The 21,602-nt window shown below is 35.9% G+C and overlaps 2 pseudogenes; one reads left to right on the forward strand and one right to left on the reverse strand.

The window, feature by feature from the left end:
• Positions 1-7,335: 7,335 nt before the first annotated feature.
• Positions 7,336-10,313, reverse strand: LOC121100299 (annotated as a pseudogene).
• Positions 10,314-12,481: 2,168 nt separating this feature from the next.
• On the forward strand, positions 12,482-13,370 carry LOC103666406 (annotated as a pseudogene).
• Positions 13,371-21,602: the final 8,232 nt, after the last annotated feature.

Consider the following 21,602-nt stretch of genomic DNA (forward strand, 5'->3'; position numbering starts at 1 on the left):
CCTTTTATCTCCTTACTTCCACCATTTTTAGCCTTATTCAAGACAACTATTCTTTAGAAGTCTCTCTTTCCCCTGATGACATAGCTACCCCATTCCATCATCTTTACTACTCAGGTTAAAACTTTAGAGACGTGATGATTCTGCCTTTTACTTTGTTTTTAAATCTAATTAATTGATTCATGGTTTAAATTTTATTATTTTTCTCAACTATGACCTCTTTAATGTTTTTATGCCTATGAGAGGTTTTGGTAATAATACAAACCAGCAGTACATCCTGCATGGGAAATTGCAATTAGTTGCCCCTGTGCCCCAATGTATTCTGAATACTGCTTAAAGTAACCTCATTAAAATAGCTGATGGTATATTTTCTAGGGTCAATTAGATCACACTAGAATTAAGTACAATTTCTTAATCAAATATTCGAGTCTTATGCTATGATTTCAACCAGGACTTCTGGAAGTGATTCTTACTCTTGCCGTTGACATGCACAACCCTCAAGTAAAAATAGAAAACTCTGTGTTCCCTGAACCTATCTTAATTTTAATTTTGCCTATATTATTTCTTTTGTATTTCAGAGGAAAAATTATAGCTCTAAAGGCATATATTTGAAATTATAAAATTCTGAGTTTACTGATATAAACATCTTTTTTAAAAAGCTAGAAAAATAATAGCAAATTAATCCTAAAGAAAGTAGAAGAAAATAAACTATAAAGCTATGGACAAAAATCAATGGAATAGAAGACTAACATGCATAAATAAAATCAACAAAGGTGAAAGTTGGTTTATTGAAATGTTGGTAAATTGACATTTTGATAAGACCGGTAAGACTAATAAAAATATGTGTATAATTTATATATGTCATATCTGTTATTATAATAGCTAAAAAAACCAATGACTTAACAGACTAAAGATAATACCTGTTTTAAAAGAAATATTTTATTATACATAGTTTGTTTTATTTATTTATTTATTTATTTATTTATTTATTTTTTAAAAGAAATATTTTATTATACATAGTTTGTTTTATTTATTTATTTATTTATTTATTTATTTATTTCTATCTCCCCCAGAGTGACAGAAGTTGAAATTCAAAATTTTATATATTGAAGAAATTGAAACTCCAAAAAATCCTTTCCTCAAAAAAGTAGAGTTTGTATAATTTTATTAGTGAATTTTTCTAAATAGTTCAGGTCAAAAACAAAATACCATTTTTACAAGCATTTTTCTTGAGATAAAAAAAAGGAACACAAATACTTGTTAGAGGTCAGCATAATTTTTATACCAAATCATAACAATATTACAGAAAGGAAAATTATATGTTAATCTCTTTCTGTATCTGAACATGCATGAATATATGCATATACCCTAAACAAAATATTTCAGATAAATTCCAGCAATATATAAAGAGGATAATATTTTATGACCAAGTGGGATCTATTGCAGTAATGCAAGGTTGGTTTAATATTCAAAACAATCATTGCATCTTACCTCATTAAAAGAATAAAGGAGAGAACTCAAATGGTCATCTCAAGAGATGCAGGAGAAGCATCTGATAGATTCAGCCTACATTTATTTATTTTTATTTATTTTTAAGAATTTATTTGACAGAGAAAGAGAGAAGGAGAGCCTGAGCTCCAGGGGAGGGCCAGAGGGAGAAGAGGGCTCCACACTGAGCAAAGAGCCCGATATAGGACTTGATCCTAGGACCCTGGGATCATGACCTGAGCCAAAGGCAGACCCTTAACCGACTGAGCCACCCAGATATCCCTCAGCCTACATTTAAAACTGTTTAAAAATATAGAAAATTTTGAATGGAATGGAACAGTCTTAATTTGATATATTTTATTTAAAAACACAGGAACCATTTTTCTTAATGGTTAAATATTGAAAAATTTTATCCTAAGACTGGGAAAATTAGAAGGATGTCTGCTCAGACTAAGTATATTCAATGCTCTATATTTGAGTCATAAGCCATTGCAATAAGCTAAGAGACAAAAGTTATAGACGTTAGAAAGGAATAAATAAAACTGATGAATATAACATTTTAATATATACAGAAAATCCACAAGAACCTACAGATTCTATTTTTTAAAAAAAATCAGTAGTTAATTTAATCAGAGTTTTAAAATGAAAGTCAGTATCCAAAATTCAATGAGTATTTCTGTATACTCTCAACAAATTGCAAAATAAAACTAAAATATTTAATTCCATAGCATTTAAAGGAAATGAAATGGATAGGCATAAGTCTAATACAAGTTGTGTAGGTCCTCTAAGCTAGAAAAAAAAAAAAAACTGTATTGAGAGGAACTAAAGAAAACTAAAGTCTCCTTGTTTTATTTACAAAATTAGTACCTGTCCATTCAAATTTTCAACAGGCTTTTAAAATTGGAAATTGTGATAAGATGATTTTAGAATATATGGAGAAATGAAAATGGACAAGAAAGTCAAATTATTTATATCAGCTTTTTATTTTTATAACAGTTACCACAAATTTGGCAACTTAAAATCTGTTCGTTAGCTCACATTTTCTGTAGATCAGAAAAACAAACACAGCGCATCTGGGTTCTCTGCTTAGGGTCTCACCAGGCTGTAATCAAGGTGTTAGCCAGGCTGCCTGCTCATCTGAGACTTGACCGGGGAAGAATCCCATTTCCAGTCTCATTCAGGTTGACAGAATTCATTCCCTGCAGCTGTGAGGCTGAGGCCCCAGTTTTCTTGCTGGCTGTTAGTCAAAGATGACTTTCAGCTTCCAGAGGTTACCTTCGTGTCCTAGCCACATGGCCCTCACATAACATGGCAGCTTCTGTCTTCAAAGGTGGCAGGAGAATCTTTCTCCAGTTGTCTATGTGATAGTCTTACATAAGGCAGTGTAATCACAGCAGTGATAATCCCATTGCTCTCCATATAACATAAGCAAATCAACGGAGCCATTATTCCATCATGTTCCCAGGTCCTGCCCACATCAAAGGGAGGGGACTCTGCAGGGTGTATTCACCAGGGGTTGGGAAGCTCCAAGGCTATCTTAGAATAACGCCATGCCATCGTATTCCGTAAGAAAAAGAACTAAACTGGAGGACCTATACCACCAGTCATAAAGGCTAATTATAAGCTCATTAATAATGTCTATTATTGGTTCCAAGATAAACAAATAGAGTAATAGAAGAAAATTTAGCAATAGGAAAGACACCCACACACATAGAACTGCTGTTTGGTTTACAGTATGCTTTGAAGAAACAATGTTATATAGTGTTGTGTCAGTTGGATAGTTACTTTGGAAAAAAAGGAAAAACAAGCAAATCTTTACCTCCTACCTTACACCATACACAAAAATTAATTCCAAGTGGATTGAATGCTTAAATGTGAAAATTAAAACAATACAATTTGTAGAAGATAACATGGAAATTTCTTCAGGACCCTAAGTTAAGCAAAGATATTTTGAAGAGGAAACAAAAAGCATTAATCATAAAACTTTGGTAAATTTGGCTATTTGATTTTAAAGATTTTATTTATTTATTTGACAGAGAGAGAGAGAGCACAAGGAGGGGCTAGTGGCAGAGAGAGCGGGAGAAGCAGACTCCTTCCTCAGCAGGGAGCGGGAGGTAGGGCTCGATCCCAGGACTCGGTATCGTCACCTGAGCTGAGGGCAGATGCTTAACAAACTGAGCCACCCAGGTGCCCCAAGTTTGGCTATTTTAAATTAACAATTTACATTTGTCAAAAGTCTCATTAGAAGTGAAAGTACAATGTACAAATTAGAAGAAGATATTTTGATATTTTATGAAGTCTTATCACAGTATTTCAAGAATTTCTGCAATTTGATAGGAAAACTTAGATATCTCCATTTAAAAGATTGGGTAGTAGACTTTGGGAGTATAACAAAGGAGAATATCTAAGTAGTCAATAAACATGAAAATCTGTTTAATTATTAGTAATATGCAAATTAAACTCATAATATCATACCACTACATATCCACTGGAATGGCTAAAATTAAAAAAAAAAAAAAAAAAAAAACCTGTCACTCCCAGTCTTGGACATTATGTAGAATAATTGGAAATTTCTTACATTATTGTTAGAGTGTAATTTGATAGAGCCACTTTGGAGAAAAGGCATGATGTGTCTACAAAAGCTGTCATGTTGCAAACCTTATTATTCAGGCATACCACTTCTAGGAAGTCATTCTTCTATATGCATCAAAAGATACAGAGAATATTTACAGCAGCACTATTTGCATTTGCCCCAATTTGGAAACGATCCAAATGTTTTTCAGTGGTAGAATGGACAAGTAAATTATGGTATACTCGTATAATGGAATGTAAATGAGAGATAGGAATTTATGAATTACTGCTGTATTCAAGAAGATGAATCTCATAGATACTGAACTAGAGAAATCATATGCAAGAACATGAATTACTCTGTGATTCAATTATATGAATTATAAGAATAGGAACATCAGTTGATTGTGATAGAAGTCAGGATAGAGATGACTCCTGGTGATGGAAGGAAAAAAACTGGGTGGGCCATATGAGAGCCTCTGTACTGAGAAGTCTGGTCATAGTTACGCAAGTATGGGCATGTTGTGAAAATGTGTTGAGCTATTCTGTTGTGGTCTGTACATTTCTCAAAATATGTGATGTATTTAAAAAAACATTGTCTTAAAAAAGTAATCTTCAACTTTGTAGGGTAGGTTTTAGGTGGTTTTATTTAACTTTTTCATTAAATTCGTACACACTTTAAAAGTTTATGATGAACTGTAATAATTAAAATAAGTTATTTGTTAATGTATTTATTTGTACGTTAAATGCTAAAATCAAGCCTTGTGCTACTAGAAGTAGGCTAGAAAGTATATGATGTAATTACAAATTATTCAGTTTATATCATGACAGTGAGAGGCTTCTTGTCAGCCTGAGTCTTGATGCTGACAGTAATTTTAAGCAATTTATTGCCATGTTTCCCAAAATGCATGGCATTTTTGGTCATATGGGCAATATATTTGTCTTATTCTCCTCCCCCCCGATATAGAAGCAATATATGCTGGAGAAATTTCTCATGTCAGTTTATGTAATGCCTTCACATTGACTCATGAAAACTTAAATTTCAAAGTTAACTTTGAGATTTTTGTAATTCTGATTTAGTTTCTCCATCAAATAAGCACATCTCTAATCAAGAAAGATAACACTTGGTGGTTTTGCATCAAATACCCATAAAACATTTTTAACCTGGGTTTTAACTTTTAGAAGGATTGCTTTATATTCTATGCTAGTCTGACATTTAAAAGATTAGGAAAAATGGTTTATTTCATTTCCTGAACACCTCCTTAGTCCATTTATGTTTATTTCTGATACTTGGTGACAAGTAAACTTGGCACTTCAGTGGACTCATTTTAAGAAACTTTACTCCCAGGGGCGCCTGGGTGGCACAGCGGTTAAGCATCTGCCTTCGGCTCAGGGCGTGATGCCGGCGTTATGGGATCGAGCCCCACATCAGGCTCTTCCGCCATGAGCCTGTTTCTTCCTCTCCCACTCCCCCTGCTTGTGTTCCCTCTCTCGCTGGCTGTCTCTATCTCTGTCAAATAAATAAATAAAATCTTTAAAAAAAAAAAAAAGAAAGAAACTTTACTCCCAGCTTCTAAAGGTAAAAATTTCTCCAAGAGTTATAGAATTTACGGAGTTCACAAAGCATTCATCCATAATAATTCGCAGGAATATAGTAAAACTGTAACTGTGACATCCTCCAGATGTTGAAAAAAACTACAATATTTAATTCTAACTACACTTACTTGCCCTTATACATAGGCTTAATGCTTTATTTATTATATTTCTTTTAGGCTTAATGCTTTAGGAATAAAATGTTGAAATTTTATAAAAGTCTGTAATGTTCTTACAAAATTATGTCAGATTTTTTAAAAAATCATTTTGTTGCTTTAAAACCTATCAGACTCTAATGTATTTCTATCCATGCATTTTTTTGAGTAAAGATTTTAAGGAATTAGGAGGCAAAATATATTTTTCTTTCTTGCCTAATCAAAGAAAAAATCAGCTTGGACAGGAACATATTCCAGATAACTGAAGCCTAACTAACTAAACATCAAAATGTTAAATTTTATTATTTTTAATGGAAATCAGGATGAACTATTTCAAAAACCTTCCTGCCTTCTTTGAACCTAGTGAGGATAGTTTGGCCATTTCTAGGTGTCTTAGATATTTCAGGCTACTATAACAAAAATGCCATGAAATGGGTGCCTTAATAAACCACAGAAAATATTTCTCACAGATATAGATATTGGAGATCCAAGATCAGTGTGTCGACGTAGTCATGTTGCGGTGAGAACTCTCTTCTGTGTTGTACTGCCAACTTCTCATTGTATCCTCACATGACAGAGAGTAGAGAGGGGAAGCAAGCTCTCTCATGACTCTTACAAGGGTACTAATCCCATTCTCATGACTTCATCTGGTCCTAATTACCTCTCAAAGACCCTACCTCCTGATACCCTGATATTAAATTGAGAGGTAGGGTTTCAGCATATGAGCTGGGGGGACAAAACACTCAGTCCAAAATGCTAGGTGACTGTTATAAATGGTTCAGCATTGTTCCACATGTTACCTAATTTGAGACTCTTTTATAATGAACCGTAGCATATCTTTCACCAGTCTACAGTTTTATTGAACTAAATGTTAGTAGTATAACTTTTTCCACTTCAGGCATTTGAAATAATAAGTTTTGGGGAATGTTTAAGTATTATCAAATTTAACGAAGAAACATTTATTGAATACTTTTTATATACTGAACACTGTTCTAAGTGTTCTAACTGTGCAAGTGTGCTAGGGGATAAAAAGATGAGTTTAGGGTACCTGGGAAGCTCAGTTGCTTAAGCGTCTGACTTCAGCTCAGGTCATGATCTAAGGGTCCTGAGATCAAGCCCCAGGGGGGTCTGATTGTCCTTCTCTCCCTGCTCATTCTCTCTCTCAAATAAATAAATATTTTTTTAATATGAATTGAAAAGGGCCCTAGTCTAAAGAGCACATAATAGTAATGGTTAAATAAATGTTAATAAAGCATAAGTTCTATCATATAGGTATGTACTAAAGTACAGTGATGGTAGAAAACAGAGTGATCTACCTAAGTGGAACGAGCAGACAATTCTGCTGGGGTTTTTTTTCTTCCTAAGTTTAGAACCATGACACTTTCAGGATTCATAAAATCTTTCCATTAGGTTATGATCAGTATTAAAAAACAATAGATGAATAGAAATTATGAGATATATCACATGTAGTAAGATTAAGGATTTTTATGTGAAACTTTTTCTTTTTTCTTTTTCCCCATGTACCTGTCATCTTTTATTGGATGTTAATTCTCAGTGAGGATATGAAAGGATTCAAGGGTTGCCAGGCAAAGGTCATGGACCTGAATGCAGAGTATTCCTTCACGCTGGACCCTCTCCAGTGGTACTTGCACAGCTGGTCATGTTTGAGATCCTTGTAACAAGACTGTGGTTGAAAAGCACGTAAGCTGCCAGCACCATAGAAATCCCAGTGACACCCCCTTTCTTCACATTGACATACTTGTAATTCTGGTAGTAACCTCTTCAGAATGCTCCAACAATGCCTTTAGGGGTGAAATCCTCCATCAGTATCCAGCTTGGCAGCTCTCCTAGTTTGACATCCATGTGCTGCTGCTTCACGGATACAGATGACCGTATCTTGAAGTCCTGGGTGTTCACTCTGACGGGCTGCTGAAACTTTTTCTTATACACATATATTCAGACATACATGCAGATATTTGTGTACTTATATCTTTAAAATATGTATCTTTTGGGCAGTCAACATCTAAAAAGTTTCAAAGGTATTTCTTTGCATTACTGGAATAAAGAATAGCAGATGCAAAACAGAGACAAATAATATAAGATACCATATTCAATTAACTATAATCGGTTTGTCTGGATTGTAGAGTACGTGTTAGGAAAGTAAATGGAGGGAAGATGTCAGTGGAAGCTCCATAGTATAATGTTTTAAATGCTTTTTAATCAATTTACACTTCTGAAACTTGTTTTTAGCAATGGGACATGATGCTTTTACTGTGACAATATAAGCTACACTTTTTAATTACACATAAAGGTTAAATTTTAACAACATGGTGAAGTTAAAAGGAAGTGTTTATTGTTTATGTGTTACTCCAGGAATTCAAGGATTTGAGGGCAAGATGATGTGATTAGTATTTTTTTTTTTTAGGGCAGGTGCCCAATGGGTTATACCAGCGTAATCAATACCTGCCAATCAAAATGAGACAGGAGTGGGTGGGGAGCACAATCCTTAAGCTCCTAAGCAATTAGTGAGGTGAAAGAGATTCAAGGGAAGAAAGGCAAGAATGCTTTCGAATGCTTCAGGAGCGCATGGAACTGCTGATGAGAATGGATGACTTGATGTCCTGTGTGATGCCTCTTCCCCATTTTCTTTTGATGCAGTCTGCAGAAGAATTTGAATAAAAATATTATAGTATGAAGACTATTATATAAAGTCAAAAAGTAATCCAGGAATGATACAGGAGGTTTTAAGAAACTAACAGAGCCCCAATTTTGCCCTATTAATTAATTTCAGCTTGATAGGAAGAATATTATAATTTTTGAATCAGAAGACCAGATCTTGACAGACATTAAGATGCAAAGTCAAGGGTAACTGGAAGAGTTATGTGATGAGGCAGCAAAAGAAGCAACATCTAAGGCCAGGAGAAGAGATGAAGTGACTATGGGCGTCCCTGGCCATGAGCAAAGAAATAGCAGAGAGAAAGGGACCAGGGAAGCTTATGGAAATGGGACCAATATTCGCTCATTTAGTTATCAATCATTTGCTGCACACAGGATAATTATGTGATATGTTTATCTCAATAATATTAATATTAGTTAAACCTTAATCTAGATGAATCTTCAAAGTTGCTTTGTTTTTTAATTACTTCTGCTCAGCACCTGTCTGAATGTAATTAATAAAACACATTATCATAAGTATCTAATCAAATCCTCTGCACTGTAGTACATAATCCAGTCCCTCATGGAAAGTTTCTGACTTGAAACTGTTCTAGTCATTCATTTACAAATATTATTGCATTGCATTAAGCCAAACTTTTCTATTCTCCTGTATTTTTATGTCTGAGGGCAGTAGTCTTTTATGCACCATTACCAACTCAGCCTTGAGCAAACCAGCTGGTGTATTCTGTGGACATCAGGAAATACCAGCACCTCACTTTGGTTATATTTGTTTGATATGGGCTGAAAATATTGCAAAAAGTTTTATATATATAATTTACTCTTTATATATCTTAATTTTCCTCCTAGACTTATTTTTTTTTCTTTTGGATGGCATTTAAATCATATATATGTCTGAAAATAACTATGTATATGTGTATATATAGGTATACATAAGCATATGTCTGTATATAAATATATAAAACATACATTCTTGTCAATGACATATTCACAATTATTTAATAGATTGATAGAGGCAGAAAACAAAACCCAGGACCTTTATTAGATGATAGGTGTATATATATAATTTTTTTCCTATCAAAACAGATTTTTTCCTTGGCTCATACTGCATATTTTCAATTCAACTAAGTATTCATTTCATTCCAGATCTTAGGCACACAAATTTAGATCAGTTTACCTTATCCTCCTCAGTTGAGACATCATTTTTTTTCTTTAATCTTCTATTTCAGTAACTTTTCTTCTCATCATAAAAACATTGTCACAAATTAAATGCTTAACCTGCCAATCCTCCATCTCTACCTTTATTTACAGGTCTACATATGTGAGTACTACTTGAAGTTGTGTCATAGATGCTTTTAAAAATTGTTTAAATTTAGTGGACATATTCTACTACAACTTGCCTTTTCACTCAGTATTTTCTGAGATAATCCAAGCTGATAAAAACATATTTTGTTATGTATTTCATTAATTACATCCTGTTATTCTGCATTTTATCAACCCATTGACCCCACTGAAGCATATTGTTTCTTAGGATGCTACAATGGATATCCTCACACTCACCTCCTTTTGTACTACGTACAAATTTCTTTAGGATATATATGTATGTGGAAGAGTGTTTCTAGGGCCTAAAGGTAAATGCGTTTTCACTTTACTACCCAATGGTTCTTTCATACTACTGTGTTATAGGGTTATCATCAGCATATATGAGCTTCTCTTTTCCCCATACCCTCAAACGTCGATGTAATCACACTTTTAAAATTTCCCTACCTGGTGGGTGAAAAATGTTTTCTCCTTGTTCCAGTCGCATTTCTTTTGAGTACTAGTGAGATGGAGCTTCATGGTTCACCTAGGAATTGCCTCCTCATAGTCTCTGCCCATATTTCTATAGTTACCATTTCTTATTTATGTGAATTTGTAAATTCATTTTGATTTGTTCTTTCTCACTACCAGTCTTACGTGTTTTCAAACACAAAATGGTTTCTTCACCTATGATATTTTTTCTACCTTTTATAGTTAATCACATTAGCTCTTTTCTTTTCCTTTAACCCTCTGAAATTTTCTGGTAGGTACGTTTTAGTTTGTCCCAACAGATTTTGTTTTGTAGTGACTTCACTGGCGTTCTCTCTAAAACTTCCACAGATTTCCTCTGTATTGTTAGATTACTCAGGGGTGAGTGTGTGGAATATGGGGGGTTCCTTTTCTCCCTATGCAACTCAAAAATCTATCTTTCTAGATTTCTTATTGCATTGCACTGTAAACTAAGAAGTTATCCTTTTTTTTTTTTTTTAGGTTTTATCCTGTTAAGTGAAAATTATGATAATTTCTTGAGATAGCCACTATTCTCTATTATGTGTCCAATATTTCTTAATATTTTTATTATGTGATGGAGGTTTTTATTTTCTATTCCTTGGGTATAAATTCTATTACATTATAGAATTATAATATAAATTATATTGTTTCTAATTTTCTGTCTGCTTGATATATTGACTTAAGGGAGAAATACATTAATTATGAAACTAAACATTATCCTTCTCATGTCAGTTGAGCTGCTGCTGCTGGTCTACCTCATCCTCTTCCTTCTTCTTCTCTCTCTTTTTGGTTAATATTTGCCTGATATGTATTATTTTTATGATTTTATCTTCAAATTATAAAGAAAAATATTAACTATATTCTATCCCTTAGCATATTTTGATATTCATGCTTATTTTAAATATTACTTCCCCTCCTTTTGTCCCACCCACCTCTTACCCTTTTCTTCTTTCTTCCCCAACCTAGATCCAATGTTTTTAACCTCTGGCATGTTAGTTCTGGACTTTTATGGAAAAAACTATTATTACTGGATAGGCATTAAGCAAATTTTAATAATTTACTGTTGTTCCTTATATATCTTCATCTTCCTTCTAGATTCATTTTTTTTTTCTTCTTAGATAGCATCGTTTAATAATCATTTTGGAGAGTGTCTCTGGGTGATAAACTTTTTTGAATCATTCGTGTGTCTGACAGTAACAACTCACATTTAAATATCACTCCAGCTGGAAATAGTTTTATTTTCAAAAGGGTTTTTTTTTTTTTCAACTTTTAAGACTTTTTTGATTGCCTAGAATGTTGTTGAAGAGAAATCAGATATTAGCATAAGATTGATATCTGCTAATTAACTGTAGGTATTTTAGCAATCTCTTTGATATCTATTTTTTTTTTGAGTTTTCCAAAGATTTATTGAAGCAGGAACAAGTTAGTCCGATACTTGTTGGGGAAAAAGCAGTTTTAATGGTATTCCAAAATACTTTTTCAAAAGTATTCTAGCGCAAGTTTTCTTCATAAACTAGATTATGTTGTCAACTTTTTTTTCTAAATCTTTTAAGAGTGTTGATTCTTAAGAGCTAGAGGTTATTCCTATTCCAAATCTATCTTGCACTCCTGAAAAACTGCAGAAAATCACTTGAAAGCTTTTTCTTTAAGATATGGATTTATTTTTTTTTTACTCTTGCTGGTAATAATTGCTGCACCAGGGGCGCCTGGGTGGCACAGCGGTTAAGCGTCTGCCTTCAGCTCAGGGTGTGATCCTGGCATTATGGGATCGAGCCCCACATCAGGCTCCTCCGCTATGAGCCTGCTTCTTCCTCTTCCACTCCCCCTGCTTGTGTTCCCTCTCTCGCTGGCTATCTCTATCTCTGTCGAATATAAAAAATAAAATCTTTAAAAAAAATAATAATTACTGCACCAGGTATGTGCAATCATCTCTCAAGGTCATCGTGATGCTGAGAAGTTTCATTGATAACCTGTCCGTCTCTAGTTTCAAGCATGTTAATCAGAAGTGTGCTTTTTGAGTGAGTGTCAACCAGAGGGAGTGAATCCAGATTGGTTTCCGTCAGGTTCAGGGAAGAAAAGTTTGGAAGAGGCAGAGCACTCCTGCTCTCCTTGCCTTCCAGCAGCTTCCTGTAGGTCGCAGTCTCAGTGTTGAGAGCCATTTTAACATTCAGCAGGTCCTCGTATTTCTGAGGAACAGTATGCATCTGCTGCAGGTGTGCATCTTCCATATCATTAAAATAGTAGCAGGACTCAGTGTACTTCTCACTGGCCGATACCATCGACACTGAATTCAAGAACACTTGCCCCAACGAGAAGGTGGAGCTGCAGGATCTGAATGACCACTTCGTCAACTAATCAAGGTGCCCTTCTTGGAGCAGCAGAACAAGGTCCTGCTGGCTGAACTCGAGCAGCTTACGGGTCTGGGTAAGTTGCACCTAGGGGACCTCTATGAGGAGGAGATGCAGGAGCTGTGCCTGCAGGTGAACCAGATCACCAGCAACAAGACCCGTGTCAAGGTGGAGTGGGATACCCTGGCCGAGGGCATCATGTGGCTCCAGGAGAAGTTGCAGCATCCAGGAGATGCTTCAGAGAGAGGAAGCCAAGAGCACCCTGCAGTCTTTCAGATAGGATGTTGACAATGCTCGTTTGGCATGTCTTGACCTTGAGCATAAAGTGGAATCCTTGTAGGAAGAGATTGCCTTTTTGAAGAAACTATGTGATGAGGAAATCCAGGAACTGCAGGCCCAGATTCAGGACCAGCATGTCCAAATCCATATGGATGTTTCCAACCCGACCTCACGGCTGCCCTGCATGATGTACTCCGGCAGTATGAAAGCATGGCTACCAAGAACCTTCAGGATGCTGAGGAATGGTACAAATCCAAGTTTGCTGACCTCTCTGAGGCTGCTGATCTTTGATATCTTTTATAAGCTTCATTTATTCTTGATTTCATAAAATATCACTTCTCTGTGTCTAGAAAGGGTTGCTTTTTGTTTATTTCTTTTTCTTATACACGCTTGTCCTTTTTAAGCTTTACCAAAACAGCATACTTTAGTTCTGAGAATCCTTTACTATCAATTCTTCAAATATTTCCTTACTATCTTTTCTCTTTCTCTTTCTGAACCTTTTATTAATAAAATAGTAGCCTTTAGCATTCATTCTTTATTTCTCCAGTTTTATTTTATATTTTTCTATCCCTCTAGTTGTTTCTGCTTTGAACTGGGCAAATGATTCTAACTTGCTAATTGAATCTTTGTCTATGCCTACATCCCGAGTATCTGCTTTATAAAAAAATTTAATAAATTTACTTTTTATTTCCAATATCTTTAATTATTTCTTCTCACAGCTAGCCCAAACTGTACCATCAGTTTCTGGATTGCTTCACATCCTGTACTTATGTCCACTCTGCCTCAGTCTTAGTCACACTATGGATTATGTTATCATCTAAAATTTTAAAGAATAAAAATATTAAATTTTATTTTATTATTTTATTATTCTATTCTAACAACAACTTCCAACTGCTTAACTTCCACTCTCTCTACACCTGTTCCTTGTTTGTTTGTTTGTTTGTTTCTTCCTTCCTTCCTTCCTTCCTTCCTTCCTTCCTTCCTTCCTTCCATCCTTTCTTTTTCTTTCTTTTCGTCTTGGCCTCTTTTTCATACTAGGCATTAACCCTCTGGTTGAACTTCACAACCAGAGGCATGTTCTAACACATCTCTTTTAGAAACTAACAGATAAACATAATAACCCCCAAGTTACCAGTAAAATATATGGTTAAAGATAGAGCACATATAAAATTTCCTGTTTATAAAAGCAGAAAGTCTCATAACGATGACTGTTCCATATCATTTGCTACATATGATGATTGGAAACACAATCATTTTTCTCTCAGTGGAATGATTTACTGGTCAAAAAATCTAGTTGGCTCTAGTCCTGTCCACTAGAAGATTCTTCATTTCTGGGTCTACACCACTTTATCAACGGATTTCCTATTGTTGCAATTATGGGGGCCTAAGAATTGTCATTGGAATTATAGGTTAGGGGGCTCTTGGGTGGCTCAGTCGTTAAGCAACTGCCTTCAGCTCAGGGCGCGATCCTGGCGTTATGGGATCGAGCCCTACATCAGGCTCCTCCGCTAGGAGCCTGCTTCTTCCTCTCCCACTCACCCTGCTTGTGTTCCCTCTCTCACTGGCTGTCTCTGTCTCTGTCAAATAAATAAATAAAATCTTTAAAAAAAAAAAAAGAATTATAGGTTAGCAATACAGATATATTCAGTCTCTGAGAGGACTGTGATCTGTTTTGTTTTGTGTTTACCTTATGTTCTTAGGAAACTCTGTGGATTGGTGACTCAGTTGGAAATCTTGCCTCTTGGAGTTATCAGTGCTACAGTTAGTATATGGGAAGATGCTTGTCTTTAAATGTCTTCATTTTTTTCTATATTTATTTTTCCATCTCTTTTTTAACATTTTTGGGAAAAGTATAAGTGTGTGTATGTATATAATTACAATTTTTAAATTTGTTTCCAAGATAACAGATATCGCATTTTTTTTACATTTTAAATTGCTTATAGTTAAAATATTTAATCCTTCTAAATGTGTATACTTTTGCTTTACCTTTGCTTTTTGGATTAGGCTTGTTGAAAATAATATATATACATTACATAAAATCATGAATTCTTAAATTCAGTGATGCTACCTTTTCTTTTTTATTAAAAAAATTCTATGTGTATATGTCATTTAACATTGGTCAATTCTGTTTCAGTTACATTTGTTTAATTATAAATATTAAATTCAAGTTTAGTTATGGTTATTTTTGTTAAATAATAAAAATGATTAAAGACTGCATTTTTCTCTGAATACACTTTTGGGGAGAGTCTGTAAGCTTTGACAGGTTTTGTTCTTATTATCCTCAAAAACTGCAATTTACATTAGGATTTATACTTTTAATTTGAATCTTAGTTAATGTGTTATCATAGTTTCTTGTTTAATAACAAAAATAATTAAACATATATTTTTCTCTAAGTACAGTTTTAGAAAAACTACACATTTTGATGTTTTGTTCTCATTTTTATTTATCTTTAAAAATCCTGTAATTAAGGGGCACCTGGGTGGCTCAGTTGGTTAAAGCATCCACCTTCAGCTCAGGTCATGATCCCCAGGGTCCTGGGATCAATCCCCAAGTTGGCCTCCCTGCTCAGTGGGGAATCTGCTTTCCCCCCCCGCCTGCCGCCATGCCCTCTCTCTCAAATAAATAAATAAAATCTTCAAAATAATTCTGTAATTAGTGTTTGGATTTACTCATTGATCTAGACATTAGATGGATTTCTTTTCCCTAAATGATGTTTTTTTTCTTTTCTTTGTTTATAGTAGTTGTTAATTTTTGTTGCTTGCATACTTTTTTATATTTGAAGTCAGTTAATTTTATGGAAATATTCTACATATTAGGGAATATGGGAAGTTAACTGTCCTTAGAGACAGCTTCGTGAATTTTTATTTAATAAGATGTAAATTTTCTTACTCATATGAGCTAAAATCTTAGGTATTTTTTGCTGCTTAATCTATAAAGTACTAAACAAGTATGTCATTCATCATCTTCAATATGAAATATAATTATCCTCTCCCTTTATTTGTTATTCATGTATGTCTGTAGTAAAGTACATATGCATTGGTTGATCGGTTGATTGATTTGCTATTTTTGTGTCTACTTGTTCCCAGAAGTAATAACTTCATTGTGGATTAACCACTTAATAGAATTTTTCCCTGGCAGGTAGTAACACCGCAATTCTTGTTTTTCTTTTGTTATACATTATGAAATTTCTTAGCTATTCTTTAAACTACTGCCTTTTAATGACTGAGATTTTATTAAGTATTTAAAGTGGCACATCAGCAACTTAGTGCAATTTTCTTTACTGAGGAATCAGAAAAAATTAGGAGACTCAGAAACTCCATACTGTCATGAGCACGCTATGAGGGCACATGCACGAATTGGGTCTTTCCACACTGTCAGCTTTATTTAGTCATAAAGTGAAGCTGAATCACAATTATAAAGCAGGTCCAGGATTCAAACCTCAATGACAACTCACCATGGGATTAAACCTGGCTTCTTACACAACACACAAAGTAAGACAGAAGACACGCCACATAACAAACAAGATAACAGAAGGGTTCAGGAAGTTAACAAACCAAATGCAAAGTCAGTCCGTGGGCACACAGTTGAGATAAGGACTCGATCTCTTCTCTGTTCCGGGTCCGCTCTTGGCACTTACTGCTTCTGATGTTCAAGCAGTGAAGGATCTCAGTTCTGTTCTGAGATCCATTGGGCAGAGCCTTCAGCGGCAGATGCCTGTTTTAAGTGGTCAGACATAGAGGGGTCAGGTCTGAAGAGTCTGGCAGTTTGCTGCCAAAATCCTTCCCTTTTTAAAGGGATTTAATCAGTTTTGGGTCTCTGCAGACCTCCTCTGGTTCTGCTCATTATCAGTTCTGAGGTGTCAGCTGACGTTGGTCCTGGCGATGTCTCCTAGCTGCAGTCCCTTAACTACTGGTGTCATTGCTTGACACAGGCCCCGGCTTGACATGAGAGACTGCATTTTGCTATTTACACTGACTTTGCAAGGTTTTAGGGAACTTTGAGGAGAAGACACGTTGTATTTGTAATACATAATATTGACCCCAATCGCTGTTTAGAAGGACTGCCTGAATTCTCAACCTACGTGAACTTATTTAAGTATTTGAAGACAACAGAGGCATATCTTTCAATGCCACAGTGAGTAGGGCCTCAGGCAGACACAAGAGGATGGGCATGTGTAATGTTAGGGCACCTTTTCAAGATACACTCTTTAAGTGTAAATACAAATCTAAATACGGAAGAAAGATAGGGAAATTCCCCTGTGTATAAAGAGAAAGAGACTTACTCTCTTTTCTTAGAGCGTTTACTTTGGAATACTTGTGAATTCTTTCTCTGCCCTGTTGAGATGTTATATAAATCTTTTAAAAAGCTAAATCAAAGCTTTTGGTCAGCTTTACAATTGGGGAATGTCTTTCTCAAAGACCTGGGATTCATCTCTTAGAAAAGTAATTATCAAAGAAGATAGTCCCCCACCCCCTCGGGGCCAGGTCTTCATCCCCTGAGAGTTTAATTTAGGTCATCTTGCTTCAAATTCAAATTCTGCCTACCTTCATGGAGATGTAAGTTTATTATTCCTTTGATGAAGGTAATTTGCAAAAAAAAAATGGCCAACCCAATTGCCCGGTTAATTTAAAATGAACTATGTATGAAAAATGATGCTGTCAAGTTCTCTTACTTGAGGGCTAGTTATTGTTTATTTTGTGAACATGTATGCAATGGTTTGTGTTTCTGTCTGGTTGAAAGAGTGAGCTTTCTTTTTGTGTTTGTGAACTCTTTAGTGGTTGCCTGTCATGTCCATTACATTCTAATTTAATGCTTATCAATCATAAAACTCTTCTCTCTTTTCTCTTGTGGAGAGATTTTCTGGGTTGGCAGATAATTTTGTTTTTAATTATATTTCCCCAACAATTTCCAGTCCGTCTTTAGCAGGTGGTGATAGGAAGGTTAACAAATTCCAACTAGTTGCCTCCAGAGCCAGTTTAGTGTCTGGAAGATGGGCTGTAGCACTTGATTTGATTTCAGAGTGGCTAAGAGCCTCAGATTGACCTATTAGAAGTATTTGGCCATTTTGCCAATGATGTTCCATAAATCCTATTTTTAGAGGATGAGATAGCCCAGTGCTTGCTTGAGAGGGGGAAAAGAGAGATAGCAGGTGGCTGTTGGCTCTAGGCAACTTTTTCCTCCCCAAGTTAAAGATGTCTTTGTGCTAGAGGAGATTAAACAGTTAGAGTCTGTGCTTGCTCTTTGATAAGTCACCCATTCTCCATTTTAACAGTTTATGAGAAAGGATTGTACTGCAGTCAACCAAACCCCGAGTTTCAGTACCTACAAAATCTCCAAGAGAACTTTTTTTTTTTTTTTTTTTTCGCCTTGTTAGTAAAGGAAATAATAACAGAAGATGTTGGGCTGTGAATGTAAGGGGATGCTTAGGGTAAAAGTGTTACAGGATTTTTTCCTTTGGTGTCATTGGTTCTTGGTCAAGTCACTTCAGAGAATGAAGAGGTAGACCAGGCAGAGTGGTGGGTAGCAAAGCAAAGTTTATTGAGTGACAATACAAAACTCCCAAAGAGGGAGGGGACCTGAGAGGGTTGCCACTGGAGTTTCTAAATCTAGGGATTTTGTGAGCTTGTTTGTGGGCTGTTGTAATCTGATGAACCCTCCCTGCACCTGTCATCCAATGAGGTTTTTGTTTTTGTCATGTATGTATCACATGGAAAAGGGGGGAGGGCTCCGTCCAGGGTGGTGTAAGATCCTTTGAAGGGTGGTTTCCTCTTAAGGCAGGGTCTCTTGTCCCTGCCTGCCTTCCAACTCTCCTTCTTCGAAGTACACATACAAATATTAAATATATTTTTAGGATCTACCAGTTTTCCCCTCTGTTTAGCCAAATATGGAGAGAGAGGTCTTTCTAGAAGTACAGTTCGAAAGAAAAACACATTTTACATTTTGGAGGTATGTGCATAGTGAACAACTTCCAGAACTGGAGGCAAAGCATACAACTAGGGGAGAAGTAGACAAATTGCTAGGATCCAGTACATATAAAGGGGTGACACTGCAGTCTGCAGCCTCATTTTAGCTGGGGAATACAAGAATGAGTATAGTGTAATACAGGACCATTCCACTCTAATTTTGCTTACTATGAATTTACCTCTTAGAAGGCTGGTTTCCAACACCTGAAAACAAACCCTTTTTTCCTAAAATTTAGAGAGTGGAACTGATGCTGGCAGCCTGGGTCTTAAGATCTAGAGTGGGCCTCAGAGGACTAGCCAAGAGGGTCCTTGGCTTCACATGGGATGGAAATCAAACGTGAGCCAGCAGGAGGTGAAAGCAGGGCTTACTGAAGATATATGGAAGAGAGAGAGAGGGAGGGTAGGGAGGGAGAGAGAGAGAGGAAAAGGGAGAGAGGGAGGGACAGATGGACCAGAGTCTGGGAGACTCAGGAAAAGAGCGTGAGTTTTGTCTTTACTTGGGGTCTGGGGGTTTTCTTAGCAGTCATGATCTGGTCCATGTGTCCTCTTAAGCATCCAAGAACTGATCAGAACAAGGACAGGGTTCAGGTGTCCTTCCTGAGTAACTCAATCCCTGAAGTCAGGGGTCTTGGGTCAAAGTGTTTGGAAATAATCTTGGAGAACTTTTATGACAACCCTGCCCAGTCCCTCCTTAGATATTATCTTTTGTGCTGGAAGTCTCCAAATATATCATTATCTCTTTGTCACTTACAGGGAGGAAATACGTTATTTGCATTACAAGGCAAGTGTAGAGTGGAGTGGAGGAGTGGGTCCTAGTAAGAACCGAAGACTGAAAAGCAAAGGGAAAAAAAACAAAAACAAAAAAACCCTCCCCCGCCATGGGATCCCTTCAGTTTCCCTGTCTCAGAACTATATAACTTTACAGCATAAAACTCGAGGCACAGACCCTTTTCAGTTCTGAGAAATATAGGAAGAGCCCACTATATAATGTCCTTTGGTGGTGGTATCATTGAAGTTAAACATCAATGGATTTCAAATGACTTTTCATTTTTTATCCTGACACCAGCATAAATTTCTGTTTAGAGATTTCCAGCTCCATTGTGTGTGTCTCAAATTGCTGTCAGTTGTCTCCTTCTGAGCATATCGCAATCTTTCCATAAATATCTTAACCTGGCTTTACCAGACAAAGCAGCAACAATACTGATACAAAATACCCCAAGGGCTAAACATGAATATAAGAGGATGTGGAACTTCCTTATCTCTGTCTTGTCAGTTTTATCAGGCTGGCAGGCAGTGTTCATTGTAAGCCCATTATCTCTCATCTACATCTGAATAAGTGTGTACCGTAGTAGCATTTTGAATAGAAATTAAGGTCATTCTGTCAGTGACCCAATTGAATTGCAATGCACATCACTTTCATCTTAGTATTGCAAACTTTTTTTTTTTTAATACTTCATAATGTGTTCAGTCTCTTTAGTTACAAGCAACAGGAAATTAGAATTGAACATAAGTATATTTTTCAGATAGAATGAAAGTGCGGATTCATTCTCCAGGGTCAGTGTGGAAAACCTTGTTTCTAATCATTGTAAATGACCTGGATCATGAACCAGCTATAAATCTATTAACTGAGAAGAAAAAACTGGGAAAGCCGTATGTGCCCAGCATGAAGCAGAGACAACTGTAAACGATATAGACCTACTATATAATTTTGCTATAACATGACCACAATTTAATATTGACATATGTATTATAATGGGGCAAAATTGTGCACGTATGTAATGATGTGGCAGTGTTGGGGTTTGGGAGTGAACAGTCAAAGAATTCTTGAGATATCTTTGGAGAAAAGGGTGGTTTGATTAAAGCATGGGGACAGGACCCATGAGCAAAAAGAGCTGTCCTGGGATTGTGAGGGGTGACTGATTTTATACCTTCAAGTTGGGACAGGGTTAGGGACAGCACAAGCCTCCAAGATATTTTGGAAACAAGGTTTCCAGGATCCTGAGGAGGCTAGTTATTGTTAGGACAAGGTCATTTATTACAGTCTGATAAAACCGTAGACTTGAGACCCTTCAGATGTGTCTCAATGGGCCATATGTTTGGAGGATGGTTGCTAACATATTTTGGGTGTTAGAGATGAAGTTTTCAAAGGAATTTTTATATGTTAAAGGAGACTTACAGGATCCTGGAAATCAGGATGATGTTAAGCTAAGATTGTCTTTTGCCCTTAACAAGAGTGTCAACATCCAGGCAGTTGTTGACCTTCCATAGAGGAAGGTCACTCTGCCTGTCTCAAGGATTTGTAAGTGGGGCTGTAAGTTGTAAGGAAATTGAGTTTTTTACTTTGCCTTTGTTCCTCATATCAGGTAACAGGGAAATAGTGATGAAGAAAAGGAGACAAGTCTGGATTACTTTAGTACAGGTATTGACAAAATAAGGTCTCTGGGCCACGTAGGGCTTGGCACTTGTTTTTGTAAATGAAATCTTACTGGAATTTAGCCCTGTCCTTTCTTGAGTCATTTTATGTGGCTGTTGTCAAGCTACAGTAGGAGTGTTGAGCAGTTCCAACAAAGACCTGAGGGCTCACAAAACCTAAGTATTTACTGTCTAGCCCCTTATAGAAAAAGTTTGCTAACTTTTACTGCAGACGATATTTTAATACATCTTGATAAAGGAAAAAGTAATAGTTAAGTTCTTGATGAATATTTACTTAAGTAGGTATGATACCCAT

The sequence above is a fragment of the Ursus maritimus genome, unplaced genomic scaffold (assembly GCF_017311325.1).
Source record: "Ursus maritimus isolate PB19 unplaced genomic scaffold, ASM1731132v1 scaffold_36, whole genome shotgun sequence".
Taxonomy (NCBI): domain Eukaryota; kingdom Metazoa; phylum Chordata; class Mammalia; order Carnivora; family Ursidae; genus Ursus; species Ursus maritimus.